Consider the following 7,656-nt stretch of genomic DNA (forward strand, 5'->3'; position numbering starts at 1 on the left):
TGCTCGACGGACTCGCTTTGGAACGTTTTCGAACTGACCAAAGCTGAGGGTACCGACATTGGGCCTAAGACATTCCAAACCAAAAAAGTTCGCTAAGCTATGAATCGAAAGTGACCACAACGAACATCGCGATCAAAATACCATGAAGGGCAAAGCAACCAAGTCGTTAAAAATCCAATTTAGACGCAAAACCGAGTAGGTCGACGATTCCAATTGGAATTCATTCGCCTAGCGGTTTGTAAATATGTAAATATTAGTCGATTAGTTAATCCTTGATTCCTAGCTCTTATCCTATAGTTAGTAGATTAGATTAGATTAGTAAATTAACTTATAACTCACGATTTTGTAAATTTGGTTGCGTTTTTCGTTCGTTTTCTAGATTGCGTCTCTTATTTTCGTCCAATAGTTGTTGATTATTTACCTAAAAATAGTAATATTTATTTATTTTTGAACAGATAGTAGTAAATAACATTAAGCATAGAGCAATATTTACCTTTTTTAGTTCGTTGTGATCAGTTTCGTTCGTTGTAGTTCTGATCACTAGTCGTTTCTCATATAGTTTCGTTTTTCCCATACACAATCCATATTCCAATAAGATTATCGTTGTTTACTTTTCCGTGATTCGTCCTATCATCGTGTCCAGGTTTGTTTTTCTCGTCCTTCATAGTCCAGTTCATCCAATATCGTTGTCGAAATCCTTTATGCATACATTATAGCAGTCCCCTCGTATATGTGTTAGTTCTCGTCCTTTTCTAGCTCAATCAGTTCCTCCGTCAGTCGTCCTTCGGTATCGCTAACGTACCTGGGGAAGAAACAAAACAAACAAACCAACTTACTCCCGATAAAATTGGAACAATATGATGTTCTACTCCTTAGACTCACAGGAACGTCCCGATGGACGTTCACCCACGCACTCCGTAACATTTTTGCACTATTTTCACGATTTTTCACAATTTTGCACCGTATCGTCGTACTTCGCGTGCGCGATCTACTTTCTGTTTTGTTTTGGTTGTTCTTGACAGTTCTCTTGTTGTTGACATGGCATGTATGATAGACCGGTCAAATGTTTGAGTGTGTATTTTGTCGGAGTTCAACCGGAGTTGGATTTTGCGAGCAATGTTGTATGCAAGTGATGAATGATTGGATGGTATTTTTGAGTGTATGTGTTATTCTTGAAGAGCTTTCGCAGTCGGCACTGCCTGGCGTTTGAAAACTCTTTTAAGAAGCTTTTACGTTTCACGTTTCAGTAAGCGAAAATCGCGGATGCATTTTCCGTGGCAGCGAACTGCTTTGTGCAACATTTATGTAAGATAGGGAAGTTGGCGTCTCGCGTTTCTCGCTACGTGCTGGGGTAGAGACGTCCAATGGACGTATCGGGTTTCGTCCACATAGGTGGAGTTTTTCGTGAATGTTGTCTTCGATTATCGGCTATGTCCTGGTGTATGAAGACAATGTTTCGTCGGTTTCGTTATTAGTGTGCGCTTGCTCAGAGTATTGTCGACAACTCTCGAGTTTAAGCCGTTTTTCTGTTTGTGTTTTCGTTTTTTTTTTTGTGAATGAATGAGGTCATCAACAAGCTTCCGGTCAATTGAATAGTTTATTTCTCAATGTAAAGTCTTTGTTTTTCCGTTATCTAGTAATTCTGGCCTACCCGTATTTATCAAATCTTCAAGTAGCATTCGTTTTAGAAATATTATGTGTAGATTTTCGCTGGAGACCGGAGACTCGCGTCGCTGATGGTCAGTGGCAGACAGGTTCTGTGATGGATCCTTATCTGTAAATAGAGATGGAGTTGACCTTGGTCGACGATGATCATATATGACCCCGAAAATCGATAGTAGTGTTCACTGAGACGACTTGTATGGCCTACGAAAATTTGATTGGCTATTGTCATCTCCATTCTCAATGCCAATCAAATTTTCGTAATTTTAGTGGGGAATGATGTAGCAAGTACGCTTTTGCATTCATAATGTTTCACTGTAAAAATCTTATTATATATGTTTTTTTTATTTTCATCATTAAAATGCATGTAAATTCGTTTTCTAAATTTATTCATGTATCTAATCACCGCTACACAAGATCAATCATTTCTGCTTCTAAGAGTTGCATCTGACATACGGTCTATTTCTGAGTTCCCAACTACCAGTTACACGCGCTAAACTTCTGAGACCCAAGCCAACCGCGCGTCATGATGCTAAACGAAATTATCCATTTAGCGGGCAACAACCTGCGAAGGCTTCCTTTGAAGATGCATTGACCTTTGCATTTCGGCTCTGAGCAATCCGTCCAAACTACGGAGAGAAACTTGACTGGGGGGAATTGAATAGACTGACAGAAAGAGATGTCGCGAGGTCACCTAAATTACGTGTGCACAATTGCGAGCAGTTAATGATCGGGAATCTACCTTCGGGCAGATTCGCGACCTTCAGAGATGATGACCCTGGAAACGCGACTATCTGAGGCTTCCTTCAATTTCAATCAGCCACTTCGATTCGATCCGTGGAAGAGGCAAAAGTGGTCGGAAATTTTGTGCCGCGTCGTGGTGTAATTTGGAAGGTAGTGACGATATGGTGGCCCTAGTTAGATAGTAATTAATTACTTTTCCCTTTAGATAGAATTCGACATAGCGAAATTGTAGTCGATTAAGTGGCGGCAAAGTGCGTGAATTGAGTGCGTTTAAGGTAATGTGTGCTATAGACCGTATTGCGAAATGTGTCCCAACCATGTGCGTGCATATTCCATTCAATAGGTTCGTGGCAGCCGGGCATTTGCCGTTACACCACCATCCCACTAGAGACCGCTTTTGACCCCATCGATCGGCATCGAAGGTCCCGGGGCACACGTGGCCGAAAGAGGGCCGCGTCTCGTCAAAAATCGCGCCCTGGACAGGCAAGCCCAATCAGTTTTATTCCCGCTCCGAACGACGGGGAAACCGCCAACAACCAACGACAACGAATACGTTTTGTTGCGCCGTACGTACGCATGTGCCGCGTACTCGCGTAAGCCCACGCGCCGAGGGTGAGAGAGAGAAAATCCGTAGGTGACGCTTACAACCGTGAGCGAAGTGGGCCGGAGTAAGCCAAGAAGCTCCGCGTGCCGCCGCCATCTCCTCACATTCCATCGAAGACCACGTAAACCCTAGGTAGTGAGTACTTGCATGCATTTCTCTGTTTTGTGATTGTCCATGCGCATGAGACGTTCTCATCACAACCAACCAGTGTATCCATGAATGGTCCCGGTACCTCCAATCTCATGTACCGAAAGACACCGATCGAGTATGACACACGCACGCACGCTGGTCAACAGTGGTAAAGGTCGCACACACTAGATAGGACAGTTTGTCGAAGATAGGGAAAGGGAAGAGAAGATAAGACCTAGGCTAGCTACGAGAACGAATGTAGGGAATAAACAGATCGAAATAAAACTCTCTTGATGTTTGTGTGAAAGCTTCATATGTTAAACTTAATGATCGAATAGGAAGACATTTGTACCGTTTGCTATACTGCTGTTCGTCGTGAAGTTGTTTGGTAGCGCACCAGATTAGATTCGCAATTACTGTTTAAAGGGGGTTCTCATATCGTTTCGGGTACGTTCAGATCGTCGTTCTTTGTTGATTTTGTGGAGTAGTCAGCTCCGATTCTGGCTAAGATTACTTTCCAATTGGATACGTATCGTTCCGTTGAGATGAGAGAAATTGAGCCGATGATGAGAACCGTTGCGTAGCGTTCAGCATTTCAAAATTGGCATAGTGCATGTGTAAATTTGGGGATGTCTGTGATATGACCACGCATAGCGTGAGGTAAATTGGATTTAAGGCAACCAGTCAGCTTCCTCCCCGATTTCGGGTAACATTGACCCTATCCTCTGGATAGTCTCAGGCCGGGCAAACCTTTAACTGCTGGATGGTCTCCTCAAGGAGTGGCGCTTAAGCCATCCATTTTAAAAGGGAAGCTAGACGGGTTGGCGGGTTACAAATTTGAGCTCGTTCGGTTAATCTTTCATGAAGTTAGAACCGTTCGGGTAAAACGCTAATTTTTAGACAAATAATTTTTGAACTATCATACACAGAAAAAAATGTGTAATTAAATTTCAGCGAGAAATCATGCACATAAAGGGAATGCTAGAGTTAGTGCATATTTACATGAGATATCATGTAAAATTACGTTACGTTCGTGTAAATTTCCGCCATGAACCGAATTGAATGAAATTTTTATCAAAAATATATTGATACTTGATACGACGTTATAAAATATAATATTTTCTTACAACGAATAACCGGTTTGGCATTTTTACCCATATAGAGGAAAATATTTTTTTTTATTCCTTGTTGGGTATATAAGTCACTGCGACCTGTTTTTAGATCTATTGTGACAAATGCCCCAGTTTAGTTTAGCTATGTCAAGTTGACGTATCACCATTGGAGTTAGCAATAATCAAACCGTGACTGTAAGCATGATCCCAACACGGTGCCACAGTTCGGATGAACTGTACTACCGCATTGGCGTTTGTTCTCCAGACATCAAGGGGTTCTATGTGGAGCGGATCTGGTGTGATGGTTAGAACACTTGACTATCACTCCGAGGACCTGGGATCGAATCCCACTCCCGACAAACTCGCAAAATGTGAGTTCTTCCTTCGGAAGGGAAGTAAAGCGTGGGTCCCGAGCTGAACTAGCCTAGGGCTAAAAGTCTCGTTAATACAGATAAAAAAAAAGGGGGTTCTATCAGCCCCTTGTCGAAGAACCTAATTCTTTTAGCTGCAATTGCCGGGCAACGGCACAACAAATGCTTCGAGTCTTCTGTATCTATGCCGCAAAAGCGACATAAATCATCTTGAAGTTTTCCAATTAGCTTCAGATGATACCGGCTCGGACAATGACCTGTTAGAAGGCCAGTGAAAGAACTAAGATCTTTTTTTGAAAGTTCCAGAATTTTACGAGTACTTGAAACGTCCGGCTTTATGAAACGTTTCGACTGCCTCGCAATAGTGGTGTTTTCCCAGTTGGATTTTATTTTCTCATGTTCCCATGCTTTAAACTCCATTCTGAGAAAACAACCAGACACACCACAAAATGGTTCCAATTGATGAGACGATCCAAGTCTTGCTAAGATATCGGCTTGTTCATTTCCTTCAATTCCACAGTGCCCTGGAACCCAAAATAGCTTCACCTGATTACGGCAAGCTAACTGTTGAAGTGACTGAATACACTCCCATACAAGTTTAGAAGAGCATGTTGCTGATTTCAAAGCATTTAGAGCTGCTTGGCTATCAGACATCATGCAAATTGTTGAATGTCTGTAGTTTCTGCGTAAGCAAATATTACTGCATTCCAAAATCGCCTGGACTTCAGCTTGAAAAACTGTAGGCCACTTGCCCATAGGAATTGATATGTTAATCCCGGGGCCAGTCACGCCTGCCCCTACTTGATCGTTCAATTTTGAACCATCAGTGTAAAATACGATTGATCCTGGGTGTAGTTCTGGGCCACCATTTGTCCACAGATTTCGCCCTGGATTAATCACTTCAAAAGTGCGTTCAAAATTGTATCTTTTGCTCATCCAATCACTATTATTTACGACGAGAGAGCCGATACTAATTGTTTTCAGAATACTAAGATGCCCTCTCAGGTCACCATCAAAGAGTTGTGTAGTTCTTTTGAGCTTCAATGCACTCTTTGCAGCTTCTGATTGAACAAATTGGTGCAGCGGAAGCAGGTGAAGTAAAGTGTCAAGCGCTTTAGACGGTGTACTTCGCATTGCACCAGTAATTGAAAGAGTAGCTAATCTTTGAAGTTTTTCCAGTTTCTTCTGTGCTAATCTTTCATTTGTTTTAGGCCACCAGACCAGTGACGCATAGGTAACTCTGGGTCTCACAATTGCCGAATAAATCCAGTGGATCATTTTCGGTTTCAATCCCCACTTTTTACCAAAAGTCTTTTTACTGATCCATAGAGCACTTGTAGCTTTACCAACTACATGCTCAAGATGTAAATTCCAATTTAGTTTGCTGTCAAGATAAACTCCAAGATACTTGACGGTATTTGAAAGTCCCAAAAGAGTTCCTTTCAGTTTTAAGTTAGTAATTGCTATTTTTCTCCGTCGTGAAAATGGTACGATCGTGGTTTTAGAAGGATTTATGTTCAATCCTTCCTTATCGCACCACAAGGAGACTAAATTTAAGGCAGTTTGCATTCTGTTAGTGATAACATTGTCATATTTACCACGAACTAGTATGACTATGTCATCAGCGAAGCCAATTATTTCGAAGCCCTGTGCTTCCAGTTTTTTTAGAAGATCATCAACTACCAAAGACCACAATAGAGGTGATAGTACGCCTCCTTGTGGGCACCCTTTTACTGCTCTAACGGTAATAAATGAATTGCCAAGGTTAGATGATATCTCTCTTTTTGATAACATTTCTCCAATCCAATCAACAACGCATCTATCAAAACCACGTCTTGACATAGCATTCCTCATTGAATCGTAAGATGTGTTATCGAACGCTCCTTCAATATCAAGAAACGTAGCAAGTGAAATCTCCTTTGCTTCAAAGGATCTTTCCAATTTTGTAACCAGCTTATGAAGTGCTGTTACCGAAGATTTGCCCTCTTGATATGCAAATTGATTTTGGCTCAATGGGCTTTTTGTTAAATATGACGATTTGATATACTCGCCTAGTATTTTTTCCATTATTTTCAACATAATGGACGATAAACTTATGGGTCTGAAGGATTTTGGTGATGATTTATCCTTCTTATTTGCCGTTGGGATAAAAGTGACTCGCACTTCTCTCCAAGCTGTAGGGATATGGCTTAGTGATAAGCTTAATCGGAATAACTTGGTTAAAATAGGTGTTAAGATTTCTTTACCCTTCTGGAGTAGTACAGGAAAAATTCCATCCCTACCCGGCGCTTTGAAGGGTTCAAAGGAATCAATTGTCCATTTAACCTTTTGTTCAGTAATAATTTGATCGCCCAGAATGCATGCATCACTCCTGGTGCCTTCTAACACAGTTGATTCATCATCTTCATGAATATATCTCCTGGTTTCATTGGCCTCAGTTTGCGATACAGATGTATTCTGGTCTTCAGTGAAAGCAACAATGGAACACGGAAAGTGTGTTTTTTATCATTGTTTCTAAGATTTCTTCGGAGCTCTTTGTAAAAGAACCATCTTCTTTTTTTAGAGTTCTAGAACCTATAGAATGATCTTTAGCGAGGACTTTTTGCAATCTAGCAACAATCGGAGTACTCTCAATGTTTTCACATGTGTGCCTCCAATTTATCCTCTTCGATCTTCGAATTTCTCTGTTATAAGTTGTGAGGGACTTTTTGTATTGTTCCCACTGTTGTGTTCATTTAGCCCGGTTAAATAACTTCCGGGTTTTCCGTCGCAGTTTTTGCAAGTTACTATTCCACCAAGGAACATCTCTATTTGAAGAGCGTTTCTTTGGTGCACAACTGTCATGAAAAGCCTGTTTAATTATGCTCGACAGTGTCGAAGCGCTTTCTTCAAGCCCATGACGAGAATTTTGAATGGCATTTAAGTTATCCATTCCCGATAAAAGTTTTGAGGTGTAGATCTCCCAGTTAGTCTTCCTGGGATTTCTAGTAGTTTCTATGAGTTGACAGCCAGCCTCATATTCAAACAGTATATG

The 7,656-nt window shown here is 41.2% G+C and overlaps 1 long non-coding RNA gene across 1 annotated transcript; it reads left to right on the top strand.

The window, feature by feature from the left end:
- Positions 1 to 1,397: 1,397 nt before the first annotated feature.
- On the top strand, positions 1,398 to 2,858 carry LOC109427624 (uncharacterized). Its single transcript, XR_003894007.2, has 3 exons — positions 1,398 to 2,556; positions 2,612 to 2,681; positions 2,750 to 2,858. It is a non-coding gene; the product is annotated as an uncharacterized LOC109427624 (long non-coding RNA).
- Positions 2,859 to 7,656: the final 4,798 nt, after the last annotated feature.

The sequence above is a fragment of the Aedes albopictus genome, chromosome 1 (assembly GCF_035046485.1).
Source record: "Aedes albopictus strain Foshan chromosome 1, AalbF5, whole genome shotgun sequence".
NCBI lineage: Eukaryota > Metazoa > Arthropoda > Insecta > Diptera > Culicidae > Aedes > Aedes albopictus.